The sequence below is a fragment of the Tinamus guttatus genome, unplaced genomic scaffold (assembly GCF_059628265.1).
Source record: "Tinamus guttatus ecotype Peru unplaced genomic scaffold, ASM5962826v1 Tinamus_guttatus_pri_ptg000657l, whole genome shotgun sequence".
Taxonomy (NCBI): domain Eukaryota; kingdom Metazoa; phylum Chordata; class Aves; order Tinamiformes; family Tinamidae; genus Tinamus; species Tinamus guttatus.
The window spans coordinates 236,644-243,814 of record NW_028289191.1 but is presented as its reverse complement, the minus strand read 5'-3'; positions in this window follow the sequence as shown (position 1 = coordinate 243,814).

The window sequence follows — 7,171 nt, the reverse complement described above, 5'->3', positions numbered from 1 at the left end:
TCCAGGAAAGGACCAGAATTTAGGAAGTGTGTAGGCCCTAAATTATTAGAATAAGGATGTTGCTCCAGCACAAGGTGCCTAAAGAAAATGAGAAATAGGAGTTTTACCTTCCACTTCTGACCCTAATATTTTCTTCATCTGTGTTGAACGTATTTAACAACAGTGTGGTGAATCAGATTGTTGAGCAAAGCTATTCAGTGGTCAAATGTATGTTGTCAGAGAGTTCATGAAAAAGTCATTAGTTCTCCTCCCCTCCTCTTTCACTGTCAGGCAGAATCATGTCATAAATATAGCCACTTGTCTAGCAGGATATCAATCTATCCAGGTATCACCCACTTCCTGTCTCTGGCCATATGTTTCTGTTATTTATGTCAAGAAAATAGCATTTACACAACCGCTCCTAGTTGTTTACAGAAGTTTAACTCCTCTGATACAGTCCCGCTTGTGTTGCATGCTTTTAGCCCATAGATAATACATGAGATTGTACATTTTAAAATATGCTACCACATGCATGATAGAATAAATACAGACCTGAACTGACAGCACCATCTGCCAAACACAGTGGATGTCAGGGGAATGGTCTCTGCGCAATATTTTGCTGCTCCCCCATGAGGTAAAGCTATTTTTCCTCATAGTATAACTACACTAAATTTGACTTGTTCTTTTAATATTCAAACTGTTAAAAATCTCAAAAACAGAAGGGAGTCAGAAACAACCTCCCTAAGAAGACCTGACCATTAATAGTGGAAATTGAACAATTCTCACACATATGTTTTCTTGATCCTACTCTGAGGCACATCCTTGTTTACATATTTACACAAGAAATAAACCTGTGAGTAATATATACATGACACTCAGATTTTAAGTGCTCTGAAGTCATGGAAAATTCATAACATTAATTTTTAAATGACCCACTGGAAAATTATAGAGGGCACTCTGCCTTCAGATATGGTGTAGCTAGTTAATAAAACTTGTGTTTTTTGCCCCACATCAGTAAGCCTGCAATATAAAACAGTCCCTAATGAAATAACAAGATAAAGATGATACTTCTTTTTCCTTTTAATATTTTAAAATTCATAAATATTGGTCTGTTCATTTGGACTCACATCATTCTTAGGAACTGCCTGTGTTATCAGACTCTATTTTGAAGAAATCTTCTAGTTTTCAGAAGAAAAAAAATCCATTCCTCTTGTCCTAAAGAAGCAGACAACTCAAAGCTGTAGATACCTAAATATATAACAATCGTCATCTGCATGGGACTTATTTAAGGTCTGCATCAAGCATTTCAAGAAGCATATTTCTGTCTTTGAAGCACTAAAACTCGCAGTGTGCAGAAGTTCCAGACAAATTGACACTGTTAGGTGAGGATTTCCATGCACACCTAAAATGCCCAGCATATTCTAGCTTCTTCCAGCTCATTCTACATGCACAGGCCAGGGATGTCAAGCATCTCTGCTGCACTTGGAATTCCTGGACAAAAATAGGAGAGTTCTCCTGTCAGCCAGAGACAGAGGAGCTTGGACCATGGTTTTCAAATCCTTGCTTTGCCTGGCCTACATCTCTCACTTTGTGAGTGAGCTATCCTCAAACATGGAATCGCAGACTTTGTTTCTGATGAGATGTTGTATTCTAGATCTGAGGAAAAAATCCTTAATGAAAATGTTTTCAGGAGTTTTCCTAGGGAAAGTTTTTTTTTTTTTTCCTAACAAGAAAGTTTTATTGAAAAATACCTGACCATCTCTACTTACCATTATCCGGATTTTAGTTTTTCACAGTAAAAAATTAATTTTCACTCGGCTCTTTTATTATCCAGGCCTTCTTGTACTGAAGCTATGGAAAAAGCTTTCTAAGTTATTATTTGATATAGTGTAAATGCATTTGAGTGTAGTGTTCTTTTTAATGTTAAGTAAGTACTCCTTTATATTATTGCAAGTGTATTTAATACTAAGTGAGTTTGTTAGTATATAGCAAATGAAATATCAGTTTTATTGTGATTCAGTCTTCATTTTCTTACATTACTGTATTATCCATTAAAAAAATCTTTGAAAAATTATTCTTTAAAAACATCTGCAAGAAAACAAGATTTTCTTGATTTCTCACACAGATTATTTGTGAAAGAAAAAAAATAAACATGTTCTCACATGAAAACATTGTAATACAGATGCATAATTAAGTTTATAAATACATTCTATTTCTTGAACATTGTAGTGACTGTATTTAAGAATCTTATACCTAAGATAAGATGCATGTCTCTATCAATCTTACAACATTATCAGCATGATTTCATTATATGCATTCAGAGGTTACCATGGACTAAACTAAAGTGGAATATAGACCAAATCCTTGGCTTGCCACTGAGACAAATCAGTCTGATTACAGACAATTACATTCTGTACAATTTTTTTTAAACTAAGTAGTTTATTGACTGATTAAATAATATTAGAAAAGAGCTGTTGAATTGGGCATTCATTTTTATATATTTATTAAATCATTATCTTTATAGATGAATTTCATTTTTCTTAATATGAAGCCATTCTGTTAAAACATATTTCTTGGTTTGTCCATTGGAAAGTATTTATGGTCTAAAACATTAACAAGATGGACCTGCTATATTTCACATAATCCAAAATTTGCTACCCATGAAGTACCCAGTAAGTCTCAAGCCTAAGTTTCATTTTCTTCCCCTTTTTGGAAAATCAATTTTTTTTAAAGGCATAGCATTTTCCCTAGTTGAGATTTCTGGTTTTTACTTTTTTTAGTATTAAAAATACCATCTGCAGTATTTTAGAAAAATGCAAGTTGAAAGAGACCTCTCGAGGCCGTGCCCTCTTAATTCCTACTTGAAGAAGGGCGATCTTCAAACCAGGGCTAGTCCAGCTTTCTCAAGACTTTGTCTGATTCAGTTTTGAATGTCAGCAGGTATGGAGATTCCATAGCCTCTCTGGGAACCTATCCCAGTGCTAAACTACTATCCCTATAAATTCTGTTTTCCTTGCTTTTAACTGGATTTTCCCATATCACAGCTATTTTAACTGTTACCTTTTATTCTTTTGTTGAGGGAGAGAAAAGCAACAAATTCTACCTAGTTTAGGATTTCTCAGTACATAAAAAGAATTAAATTGGATTATTTGGATTAATAAGAGCCTTGAATTACAGTGATCTCAGATTTCCTGGAATATTTTGATTTTGAATGTTTAGGATAGACATACAGATGTTTCTGTGGTTTGACCAGCTTCTGTTTTTCCCATAATCTTCTCTTTGCACATAATAGTATCCCATTATATAAGAATAAAAAGGGTGAAAATTACATTGTTCAAAAATCAATCACAATTAATGAAACAGAGCACAAAAAATTAAAGCTGTATGCAGAAAAATTATAATGTATTTATATATATATAATTAATTATTTTAACTTCAAGAATTGTCTGTGCAAAATTTAGTTGTGAAAACACTATGGAGACGTCAGTGAATAGGAACTGATCTTGAAGCGAACAACTAATTTGTCAGTTCGCTTAAGTTAGATAAAACTTTAACGAATATTTCTGAACACTTCATTATCTGTCTACATTCTTTCAGCAGATTACTCAGATCTAAACTTGTAATCCATTATGAGTAGACTTGTTTATTATTTAAAATTAAATATATTTTAATAATGCAATAATACAACATATCAAGTTCCTGCTGCAAAGAAAATACAATATCATGAGCTTAGGTCAGAAATATCCCCTACTTTGTGAATTTCTTCTCTGATAATAAATGCTAGTGTCATGTTTTGGGTTTGTTTTGTAGTTTGATTTTGTCTTCAATAGGTGACGTCTACTTTAACCACTAATATCCAGACACTGATTTCCGCAACCTGAAGATGTTCTGGGTGTTTTGATGTCTAGAAGCTACTGATAACTGTGTTAGCAACTACTTCATTGCTTTTGAAATCACATAAAAAAAATAGTCACAGGCATATACATGTATGCATTCTATGGAGAATGTCCAGTCTTCTGGAACAAAAGCTGCCATGAATACAAAATTTCCCTTCCACAGTTTTCTTTGTCCCAGGCCTTAACGTTTAAGTGTTTTCTTCCTGACTTTTTCCTGGATTTTGTACTATAAAATAGTAGTGCTAACATAGCAATGTTTAATTTATTTTTTAAACATTGCTTTCAACAGATAAATGAATACAAGCAAAAGTTGCATTAGTCTCTTTTTGTCTCTGTGAGTCTAAATGATGGGCTCTGAGATGGCTTGATGAATAGCAACTGTGAATAAAATAAAACTTGATGTTATTATTCTAATTCTGAGTACTAATCTAGAAAGTTCAAATATTATGTCATGAAAAGGAAAGAAGAGGAAACAAAAAGAAAGAAAAGGGGAGAGGAGAGGAGAGGAGAGGAGAGGAGAGGAGAGGAGAGGAGAGGAGAGGAGAGGAGAGGAGAGGAGAGGAGAGGAGAGGAGAGGAGAGGAGAGGAGAGGAGAGGAGAGGAGAGGAGAGGAGAGGAGAGGAGAGGAGAGGAGAGGAGAGGAGAGGAGAGGAGAGGAGAGGAGAGGAGAGGAGAGGAGAGGAGAGGAAGGAAGGGGAGGGAAGGAAATCAATACCAATCAATCAAGAGATTGTCAGGAAATTGTTCTTTGCTGTTCTAAACAGACATATTTTTGACTTTTTAGCTGTTACTACCTTCAGTGTGTGAGATATTTATGTTCTTACTGAAAATAAATAATATTTTTTGTCAGTCTCAATCCAGAGGTTAATTTTAAAATATTATCCCACTAGTCTCTACAAGTTTCTCCTGCCACTTCAAGCGTTCTTCAAATCTTCCATTCAAATCCCTATTCCCTTAAGGAGCACCATACCTTTCACAGCAGGACTACACCAAAATGGGTAGGGAAGTATAGTAAGCATCCTGGAAAGGCTGAGATTTAGCAGTGCTGAATATGTAGCCCTGGGCCTTATTTACTTAACTCCATTTACCCTTTTCTGAATACTCAATTATTAATTTCCTTGTGGACTTTCCTTTTATGATTTTGGTCCCTCGATGCCAAGGGGAATAATTACAGTGAAAGCAGTTCACAGCCTCAGTCTCTTCAAGGTATAACATGACTAGAATAGGCAACCAGAGAAACACTAGCAATGAAAAGTACAAAGAAATTTTCAGAGCTTTCCTCTTATCAAAAGCCAAGCATATTTTTACCAGAAGTTTTTTTTTTTTTTTTTGGAGTGAAACATCTGCCAACTTCAGTTTCAAATTTGGGAGATGAAATATTCCCTGAAAAAAACCTGCTTCTGGTGGATTCATGTCAGAATAATTTCACCCAAGCAATTAGAAGATAGCAACATTCCAATAGCTGTAAACAAGATACATAGAAGTGTCCAGTAACTTGAACAACTTGTCACTACTTGTGATATCTGCAAATGTCTTTGACTTCTTTTCCCTTGTCAACTGCCAAGAGAACAAGCCCCACTAGTCATATAAGCAATTTCTGATTTTTTTTTTTGACAATGGCATTGGCAGACAGTTATATATCATATCTTACCTGCTTTGAAATAGTCTCATCAGCTGCCAAAATTGCAGCAAGAGAGTCGATCTGGCACGTCTGACTAAGCCTATGTGTATGTGTTGCCAAGAGCAAAGTTACCACGAGCGGGTCATATTCCACTCTCTTTGTAGATAGAAAGTACCCTTACCCATTACTTCTTTCCTGTTTCACCATAGCTGACTAGTTTCTGACCTATTTGGCCTGAAAATTTATCTGTCATGCTCTAAATTTTCCTTTTCCAATCCCAATATGGAGCAGGTCAAGAAAAGGTTGTGAGAGAATTACCCAAGAAAGGGGAAATTAGAGAAAAACTAGGGCCTAACAGAAGTTATGGCTTTACAGAGCCTTGCTTGAGGTGAGAGACAATGACTACTTCCAGGGTGGTTGGTATGTACAGAATCTACTTCTCCACGATTCCCTTGGCAACACAGTCTGTCCTCTTAGCACACATTAATAAGAGTAAATGAAGAGTGGAGTAGAACAGAGACACCGTGGCCAAACTTTGTTGTCTTCCCTGTGGAGGGGGTAATCTGATGGTGCTGTACAGACAATGAGTGAATGGAGGGTGGAGTGGATTGAAGACACCACGGCCAAACTCTGTTGTACTTCCTGCAGAGATGGCAACCTGGTGGTACCACGCAGCTGGCAAGCCACATAGTACGATAAGATGTCTGGTGCTGGGCGAACAATGGTGGCATATCAGTCCCTTCCGCTAGACTTTGCTCAAATTCCTCCTCCTCCTAATCTCATTATAATACCAATACAGAACCCCATATCAGAAGTTACCCGCTTCCAAGGAACGACCACTCCTCACTGAACATGCTCTCTAGATTTTTGATTAACTCGGGAGACTTTTTTAAACCAGTGAATAATGAAAGTATGACGAGAGTCACTCAAGCTCCTCCTTGAAAGAAAATATAAAAAAGGTGAACAAAGGAGGGATATAATAGGAAGAAAGAGTGGGATGGTAAGAACTAGGCAGGAATAATGGGGTGGTAAGAACAGAGGAAGAGGAACTAAGGAAGAAGGAAGAGGAGAGAGGGAAGATTCCATTGTAACTTCTGGAGCAGTTGACAAGCTGAAACCCTTTCCTCCCCTTGGGTCAGGACACTGCCTGAGGACACTCCTCAAGATTGAAAGCCCTCTTCCGTCTTCTGGGTGAGTGATGACTGCACATTTGTACACTAGACACTAACTAAGAATCCCACACTGTAGTAGAGAATTTCCTAAACTGACATCTGAAACAAGTTCTCTAAATGTTGCATTTGAATAAATTGTACAATTAGGGATCTTGATTCACTGTTTGGAAGGTGATCAGACCTATGGTCAACATATTGCTCGTGAATCCAATTCTGCCAGAGTTGAGCTTATAGTTGATCACCCTATCTGGGAACTGGATTAGCTCCTAGGAAGGAAATTTGACCTATGGTCAACAGACTGTTCGTGAATCCAATACTGCCAGAGTTGGGCCTATAGCTACCACAGTATTTGGTATCCCTATTAAGTGATGAGTCCAGCCCCCTCCAGTCCCTCTAACCTTTGAGGATTTGTCCAGAACACAAAGGGATTCATCTCTTACTAAATTTGTCCCCTCCCATCAAACTGTAACAGAGGCCTGCATAGATGAACAAGCTGTTCCTGA